This window comes from Mchenga conophoros, linkage group LG15, assembly GCF_057382185.1.
Source record: "Mchenga conophoros isolate Kocher_MC1m ecotype Shallow Benthic linkage group LG15, M_conophoros_male_GT1.1, whole genome shotgun sequence".
NCBI classification, from domain to species: Eukaryota; Metazoa; Chordata; class Actinopteri; order Cichliformes; family Cichlidae; genus Mchenga; species Mchenga conophoros.
The window spans coordinates 17,892,076-17,900,188 of record NC_140540.1 but is presented as its reverse complement, the minus strand read 5'-3'; positions in this window follow the sequence as shown (position 1 = coordinate 17,900,188).

Genomic DNA, 8,113 nt, shown 5'->3' with positions numbered 1-8,113 from the left:
TTCCTATTTAGAGAGGCAGTTTAGGTTCAGAACGTAACAATCACCTTGATGGCTTTGTCCTTTCTGGTTTTCAAGGTCTTTTGTTTTTTTATTGTTGTTTTATCTACTGTAGTTTTGATAGTTTCATTATTATCTGTGAAATAATTACTTCTTTTTGATCGAATCTATGCTTTATACCACTACATGCATGTCAGAAAAGGCTGAAGAATTGTAGCTGCTCCAAAGCAAACTAACCTGACCTGGTAAAAGACATTTCGCCAGCCATATAGTGTATATTTTTGTAGTCAGCATAAGTCAGGTTTCTCGATTTCAGTATCTCTGAAGTGGCCTTTAATGTGGCCACCTTCAGTTGCTGCTTGGCTATGAGTCATTCTGCCTTCAGTTTCATCTGCACTTATGACTTATTTCTCTTCCTATCGCTGTGGTACTACATAATCTTGTTTTCATCAGCCCAAAGACTTTTTTCCAGAACTGTGCTGGCTCTTCTGTCAAAATCTACTCTGGTCTTTTTGTTCTTCAGCGGAAACAGCGGTTTACACCTTGTAGTCAAAGCCTCTGCATTTCCATTCATGAAGGCGTCTCTTTAGACTACCTCCTCAAAGGTGTACTTCATTTAATTAGATGTTGTGAGACTGTTTTTCCTTAACCATGGATTCACTGCCATTCACTTTCAGGTCTAAGTGTTATAATCAGGGTACTAAAAGGTCTTTTAGGCCTTCTAGTGTTGCAGAGTTGGTCAGTGCATTTAGTCTTTTAAAGAAAGTACCAGGTTGTTGATTTTGCCACTCCAAAGGTTTTTGATGGCTACTTTATTTAGCTTTTCATCTTAATGATAACCTTCAGTGAAATTCAACACCTTGGATTAACTTTAGATATTAAGTCTGCTTCATTTGTCATGAAATAAGAGGAACAAGCCTCACCTGGCCATGAATGTACTTGTCAGCCAAATGTCCAATATGAGTCTGAGCATCTGAAAATGGAGGATTGTGTGTAAAAATGGCTGTAAGTTGATGTAAAAGCCCTTGAATTAACAATAACATATCGATTGCTTGTTTTAAAACCGATGGTTGTGCTCCAAGAACCATATGCTCCTTTCTTTCTTCATATGCATAGTGCTTTGAACCAAATAGGCTTATTACGTGTCATATGAATGCAGGGGAAGTTTATCATACAGACCATACTGTATCAGTAAGATCAGTGTTATTCATTTTGCCCATCACTGGTTATAGTGTTGTAGCTGATCGGTGTGTGCAGTAGCACAAGCATAATTAATGGTTGAATTCAAGTGAGGGCATTATCTGAATTATCTGCACTTTTAAGAGGTCATTTTAAGAAGGTAGCATTTGTCAGTGGAGATAAAAGAACTCATTCGCTTACAGAAGTAATGTTATCATACCTTCCCACAGCACCTAAATGAAAATAAAGTGTTTTAGGTACAGTTTATCTGCTTATATCAGCTGAAAGAACATCTCACCCGTACTTTAAACTTTCAAGATAGGAACGGGGAAACTACCGTATCCGCTGTGCCAAAGCTAGCTGAGAAATCCAGCTTGTCCAGCACACTTGTGTTCAAAGAACATATTGCCAAATGCTTGTGAGTTCAGCCTTGAAAATAAACTATCTTGACATGTACAACGTTATCAGCACTCAGACTTACATAGTACCAGTATAAGTGATCACGTATAGTATGAGCTGTGTCACGACAACATAAAACTCAATAATGTTCTAAGAATACAAATAAATACGACCATCCTAGTTTGTGACCTAGATTTTCATTAACTATAAGAAAATCAGCAAATTGTAATTAAAAACTAAGCACACAGGTCTGATCAAGTTTAAACTGTACACTGGAATGAGCAAGCATGGTGATTGAAGTGACTCTGAAGGTGCCGTGGTTGATGGTGATCGACTGGGATTCCCCCCGCACATCCATCTCTAGGGTTTACAGAGAATAAGTAACTTTCAGCTGCTCTCAAGGGGTTGTCACAGGGTAGCGTATTTCATTTTGCAGATTTTTGTAGTTAATGATCCTCCTGATGTAATCTCTGAGGGAACTGTCTATCTTCTCAGCCTCTAAGTGGAGTCCTTTTACTTCTCAGACAAATATATAAACCACTACGCTATGGAGTTGTCTAAAAAAGCAAAAATAATCAATGAGTGGCAGTTCAACAGGTGACGTTAGAGGAGACTGACCAGGCTACTTTCAGCTGATAGGAAACTCAAATAACTACTCTTTTCATTCAGAGTATGCAGAAGAGCATCTCTGAACACACAACATGTTAAGCCTTGAAGCAGATCTACTACAGCAGCAAAAGACTAGACTGGATGCCAGCTAAAAACAGGAAACTAAAGCTACAGTTCAAATGGGCTCTCTAAACTTGCATAATGAGAAGTTGGAAAGACATTGCCTGGTCTGATGAGTCTCAGTTTCTGCTGCAACATTTGAATGGTAGGGTCTGAATTTGGCATGAACAGCATGAAAGGATGGATCCATCCCGTCTTATATCAATGGTACACGCTGGTGCTGGTGGTGAAATGGTGTGGGGGATAGTACAGCGTACCCATCCTCTCTTATCTGCTTCCAGCAGCATAACACATCTTTTCACAAAGCTCAGATCATCTCGAATTGGTGTCTTGAACATGACGATGAGTGCGCTGTACTCAAACGGCCTCTGCAGTTACCTAACCCAGTAGAGCCCCTTTGGGATGTGGTGGAACAGGAGATTTACATCGTGGATGTGCAGCTGACAAATAGAAACTGAAGAAACTGTGTGATGCTCACATGTCAGTGCAGACCTAAATCCCTGAGGATGTTTCCTTCTCAAGGAGAGGTTCAAGTAAGGTAGGTCGAAAGGAAAAAGTGGGCTGAACCTGGCATTAGCAAGGATGAGCTATTCATTTTAAAAAGGCTAGTAAATCTTTAATGAGTTGGGATTTATACGTCTACTTGAATGATATTTAATATCCCAAAAAGTCTGCCACCCTATCCTGAGGCTAACTTTAAACTATCCACCTTTACATGTTAACAATATGTAACACCTACTGACCAAAGATATCGTATGGCAAATGGAGGAAATTATGGCTCTTGACGGTTGTTGCTTTTTTTTTCTTGATGTTGCAGAGCTGAGATAAGCATTGCCAGGAGAAAGCGTCTGAAGACACTGCAGTAACCTTTCCTCAACAAGCAGAAGTGAGGACAACGCCAAGCATGTTTGCCAAAGGGAACTCTCCAGAGCCTGACTGACAAGTTAGCAGACAAAATAAGCTCTGCAACCTTGAGGCAGTTTTTTATAGTACACTTAAACCAACCGATATATTAATTTTAGCTCACTTCAACTTCACTTCAGTGAAAATAATTTCTTAATTTGCAACAGACAGTCCGGGACTAGAAAGCTTTGTGCAGCTATTTGAAATATGACATTTTCCATATCGTGACTTAAGAAATCCAAACTTAGTATACATTTTTCATACATGGCTACCAGATTAAATCTTTGTGTAATTTCTGAAGCGTGAATCAGTAAGAGGTCAAAGAAGCTTTGTGCCTCAGTGACCTTAAGTTCCCAGTTTTTGTCCCGTAATTCCCCATGGCTGAGTAAGCCAGCAAGTGTGTGGAAAGGGTGCATTTCCGCTGCGATAAAGGCGCATTTTTAGCCACCGCTGAAACCCAGGCGTACCTCTACCTCTTTCACACCCTTATGTTCTGCTCCAGCGACAGTACCGCATGCATTTCTGTGCTCTCTTACAGAGAGCTCACATTTCCAAGCCCATGCTGGCTTGTTTGACATATTTACTGTTTAAAGAATTGGAAAAGTGACAGACATTTCCAAACTAACTGGAAAAGCATAGTTGGACTACAGTAACACCGGACGAACAGGGAAACGGTCCACACCAGCTAAGATATGAGCACGCACACACTTTTGTGAATGGTTTACAAAGGAAACGCCTGTGTTCATGATGTTAACCAGTTGGTCAAGTTAATCTCATTGCATAATGTATGCCTCGATTTGCTTGGTCATGTTTGGCAACATGAACAAGCAACTTAACCTTGACACACTTCTTAGCTGCTTCCAAGAAACTTAATTTAATCTTTTAGTTATTAAAACATTTGGCAAGTCTAAAACAGATCGAAGATCCTTTTTATTTAGTGTTTTTTCAGCAAGGTAACCACCGTCAACAATGAGTGAGATTTTGAAAAGAAAAAGCTGCAGGGGTTTAGTCCTTAATCCCTCTGAACCTAAATTATTGTCTCTTTTACTTCCCCTGTACTGTGAGATAAGATATGATGCTCAGATTATCTAAATACTGCTGGTTAAAAGGCTAAAGTGAAATATGGTATGTTGTTCAGATTCCTTATTGTCAGTGTTAACATAGCAGATAACATTTTCCTATTTGTCTCCTTCCAGGTATGGAGGTACTAGAAGCAGAGGCTCGCTTTAACCCATCCTAGCTGGGAAATCCCAGAGCCTTGTAAATTTACCTCACTGATAAGGCCAGTACACGTGCACAAGAACTCAACAGACTGCAAAAAAGAGCAGTTAATCATTTATGGCCTGCTTGATATTATCTCTCTAAAGTTGAAACAGGTTATGGGTATTCACCTGGTCCCTATGGAAGTCTGTTTATCAATTTGGACCATGCAGTTTCTCTTCTGCTGTTCCTCAAAGCACAATGGCATGTTAATCCAGGGTTATGACCTAACTGTTTAGGAGCTAAGGGCAGAAGGGCAGGACATCTTGAAGTGATTTCATTTGTACCCGATATATCATAGACCCCTTGATCCAATCAGAAAATTCACTGATGTTTTCAGGGTAAATATAAAGAGCTTTCAGAATTTTAATAGGATGACAATGAGAACAGAAACAAACTCTTTTACATTTTTTAAAATTATTTAACAGGAGCAATATGAAACCTCCAGAAAATGTAGAGTACACATAATTCCAAAAAGTTGATTCTGTTCATCTGGATGTAGCGTTTTCAGTGGGGCAAACATTTCGTCGCTTGTCAAAGTGACTTCTCCAGCCAAGACTGTCCTCAGCTGAAGAAGTCTGAACATGTGTACTTATGACAGTCCAAATTTTCCCACTAGGCTCTTAGAAAATGTTGCAGATGAGGCAGTTTAATCAGTGTATCTTATCAGCTGGGAATATGATTGTAATTCTACCCTTTAAGTACAGAATTTAGCCCTTCAGTTTAAAAAAAAAAACACAGAATACAAAAATCTACAGGTTAGTTTGCTGTGCACAAAGGCATACTGAAGATTTGTGTTGATTGATATAAGGTTGAAGATCTTATCAGCATACAGATGGAGAGTGTGTCAGAATTCTGGCTCGGTGCATCTCAGTGTATCCTCTACCTGCAGTGGTAGTTATTGGATCTGGACTTTCTTTCAAAGGGCTTGTTTTAGATCCCACCTGTGAATGGACTGTATTCAGAAAAAGAGGAGTGGTAATCCATCTGCTGTGGAAACACACACACACACACACACACACACACACACACACACACACACACACACACACACACACACACACACACACATCCAGATGGTCTCTGGAGAACAGAGATATCCCATGCATCCAGTTACAACATGAAAGCAGCAGGGACACAACATAAGGACTGATGCATCCACCCATCCTCTCCACCCTCGCCTAAGATGGTGTTGAGGATACTATTGCTGATCATGTGTGCAGTGTCTGTAAGAATAGAGGCTTCATTGGGGAGCCACTCAGCTGACTCAAATATCAGATTCAGCTTCTCTAGTGATCTAAGGATGGTGAACACAACTTAAAAATACATAGATAACAGTATCTTAAGGTATATTTTAGTGTCTTTGATTTAACTGTCTTTCAACTCACTCATCAACCGCATGTCCAAAACCAAACAGCATGACAAACAGAGTGTTTTTGCACATTGGGGTTACATTTGTCTGCTGGACTCTAAATGAATGCAAACTCTGTTAAATAGACTGTCACATGCTCCCCGTGTCATCCAAATATACAAACCTATCACCCTATGAAAGCTGGCATAGGCTGGCCCACCCAATTCCTTGGATACAGTAGGTGAAAGAAAATAATAAAAAATAATAAAAACAACCTACTTTCCCTGCCAAGAAGTGAAACATCTATGTCCCTCTACTCGAAGTAGTTTTTAATATATTTTAATACATTACTGAAGGATATGTAAACCACTCTTTTGTAATCTGTAGAAAACTGCCTACCAATCCTGCAAACAGATGAAACATCTCATTTTGTCTGTGTTTAAAAGGTCAAAGAAATTCTTGCCACTAACTCTGTTGTGTGTCTGTGCGTGCTTTCTGCAGGAGTTGCGTTACCAGAGAAGCAAGTTTTGATGCTAAAATGGGAGGGAGTATGACTTGTTGCGATTTTGTCTCCAGGCAACATGCATTGAAGAAAGCCAGAGAAAAGAAAATAATACTCCAAATGAAAGTGATAGAGAGTTGTGATTGGATAACACCTTTGACTGATGAACTTTTGACTGTGATGGAAAGTCATTTTTGTCTTTGTAACAATGCTTCCATAAGAAAGACAATGTTCTTCCTGTTTCCTTACACACCTCTGCTGAGCCACCTCAGATAAAATCACCACGGGTAAAATGAGAAAAAAAAGAGCCCGTTTTCATTTCTGGGAGAAAAAAAAAGAAATCATGATGAATTTACACTTGCTCAGGCTTATCTTTACAGGCGGATTCTTTGCATAAATGTGTTGTCTCATTTCCTGATTCACATCTAGTTGTGTCTTATCGGGATGCCTTTTTTTTTTTCAAGAGGGATGATTCATATCACAGGGCCCCATAAAGGCCACTGACAGGTTTATATAAGCAGGCATGGAGAACTGATGTAGATTTTATGGTAACCACAGAAAAAGCAGATCTTTTGCTTTACTATGAAGTGAATGGAACTGTCTGATGCAAACAATACATTTTGGGTAACAGATTATACCCTCAATGACATTCATAAGCAGTTGCATCAACAAAATTTAATGACAACACATTTGAGACTTTGAATGTGACACGGTTGTTGGTGCCAAACGGGCTGATCTAATTTACCAGGATATTCCCACAATTTACCAGGACATTCCCAATTCTAGGTTTTTACAGAGAAAACTACTTGGTGAGTTTTCTGAGTGAAAATCTCTTGTTGATGCCAAAGGTCAGAGGAGAATGGTCAGACTGCTTAAAGTTGATAGGAAGGCAACAGTAACTCAAATATATTATGTCTTGTTACAGCCAAGGTATGCAGACGAAAATCTCTAAATGCACAACACGTCTGACCGTGAAGTTGTTGGGCTGCAGCAGCAGACAACCCCATCGACCAAGAACAGGAAACTGAGGCTAAAGTTCACCAAAAGGTGCCAATAGAAGATTAAAAAAAACAAAACATGAAAGCACGGATTAGAGGTGGGAATCACCATACATCCCACGATACGATATTATCACAATACTTAACGCACGATATGATATTATTGCAATTTTTTAAAAATATTTTGCGATATTCAGATTCTGTACATAAAGGTAAACTTTATCAATATTCATTTTATCTAATATCAAAGTCTCACACTCAGTCTTTCTCTCATTTCAGTCAGTTTTATTGTTGACAAACTGAACGGTTTGTATTACAGTCTAGTCCAACTTAACTGAATGCAACCATCTGGTACAATTATAGCTATTCTGAACTATGCAATTTATGAAAACTATGCAGCCCCTTCAGTAACTGAAGAATTTGAAAGTAAATTAAAACAAAATATAATTTTACATTAAATAAAAAAGTTTTAAACTTAATTAAAAAACTTAATTAAAATAAAACATGTCTTAAATTAAAATAAGTAAACTGTCATGTTTATTTCTGCCAAAAAAAAGTAAAACACATTTGGACAGCGAAGGAATGTCAGGATTCTTGCTCAGAAAAAGGATCAACATGCTCTGAAGTCAGTCATGTTCCAGTCCACAAAAACTTTTTTTGTAACAAAATATCGATTTCTGCTGTCCCTGTATCGATACATTATTAGCAAACAAAATATCACGATACTACACAGTATCGATTTTTTCCCTCACCCCTAGCATGGATCCACTCTGTCTTGTATCAACGGCTCAGGCT